We start from the raw sequence: 1,596 nt of genomic DNA, 5'->3' as shown, positions 1-1,596 counted from the left end.
TACATGAAAAATGTTGAACAAGTAAGTATTAAAAAATGTTGAACAGGTATTTGAATTTTTTTTAAAAGTATTTGAGAAAATATTGATCATGTTTTTGAAAAATATTGAATAGGTATTTAAAAAGTGTTGAACATGTATTTGAAAAAATGTTGATCATGTATATAAGAATATAGAATGAGAAAAAAAATTAAAGAAACAAATGAAAATAAACAAAATAAACCAAAGAAAAAGGAAAATGAAAAAAACTAAAGAAACAAATGAAAAACCCGTAGAAGAAAAAAAGAAAAAAAAAGAGAAAACCCAACTCTGTTTCTCTATAAGTAGGGTTCGCCCTACTACTGTCATTAACCAAAAGATAGCCCAGTGGCTTTGACGTCATAGCTCTAAACTAGGAGACTATGGACGAAATCACTAGTTAAGAAGTACTCGTTGCGAAGATCATTCCAATTCCCCATGTTGCGACAAATGGCGCGTTGCATGTGCATCACTTGCCGCAACCTGTGAGTTTTCCTCTTTTTGTAGATCCGTTTATTCAAAACATTTTATCTCTTAAACCGTGCGTCCAAATCTCGAACCGCTTTTGCCGTTGGATTCCTCGCGTCGAGATCTTCAAAACTAGATCCCATGTTCATAGGTTTTGACGAACTTTTTTTCACGAAAAAATGGACAAAAAAATTGGACCGGGAGCACAGGTTTTTCCCTTTTCAAAAGAGGCACGCCCGTGCCTCTGACGAAATCACAACCGTGCCTCTCGCAAAAGAAAACAAAAACAAAAAACACATTTTTTTCGTTTCCGAGGAGGCACGGCCGTGCCTCTTGCAAAAGCACAACCGTGCCTCTCACGAAGCAAAACCGTGACTCCCGCGAAATAAAATAAAAATAAAAAACGCATTTTTTCCGTTTTCAAGAGGCACGGCCGTGATTCTCGCGAATGCACAACCGTTCCTCTCGCGGAAGCAAAACTGTGACTCTCGCGAAAGAAAAAAACACAAAGGACGCGTTTTTTTCGTTTCGAAGGGGCACGGCCGTGCCTCTCGTGAAAGGAAAAAACGTGTTTTTTGCGCAAATTTTTTTTTGTCGAATAGCTAGGAAAGACCGATGGAAAACCAAAACATAAAAAAACCCTGAAAAGAACCGTCTAAAAAGCCGAAAACGCGTGCGAGAAAATAAAAAAAAATCCGGAAGGAGCGTCCAGAGCGCGACATGTGGCGAATCGTTGAGAGCGCGCGAAGTAGCGTTGATCGTCGCGAGGCTCCTGAAGGAGCGCTCGTTAATTAGTTGCTCTCGACCACGGATGGCTTGACGCAGTAGCCCTGGGCTTTCTCTGCTTCGCATTTTTGCACTACGGGCTGCCTTAGCTTCTCGGCCTTCGGTTTCTTGGAGATAAAACGTTCGGCCCGACTCCAAGCGTGAAGTTCGTGAAGTTGGAAGCTGAAGGACATCAGAACTGCCCCAGAATCCCCGCCGCGCTCCTTTTCTCTAGGCGAATTTTTCTTTTTACTCTGCGCGTGCGTGAATGGGCCGGCCTGATTAGCGTAGTCCCTCAATTGAGCGATCGGGAGATCTCGTGAAGTCGGTTGGAAACCTAGACGCAGC

Source organism: Triticum dicoccoides, chromosome 5A (assembly GCF_002162155.2).
Source record: "Triticum dicoccoides isolate Atlit2015 ecotype Zavitan chromosome 5A, WEW_v2.0, whole genome shotgun sequence".
NCBI classification, from domain to species: domain Eukaryota; kingdom Viridiplantae; phylum Streptophyta; class Magnoliopsida; order Poales; family Poaceae; genus Triticum; species Triticum dicoccoides.
This window is presented reverse-complemented; position numbering follows the sequence as displayed.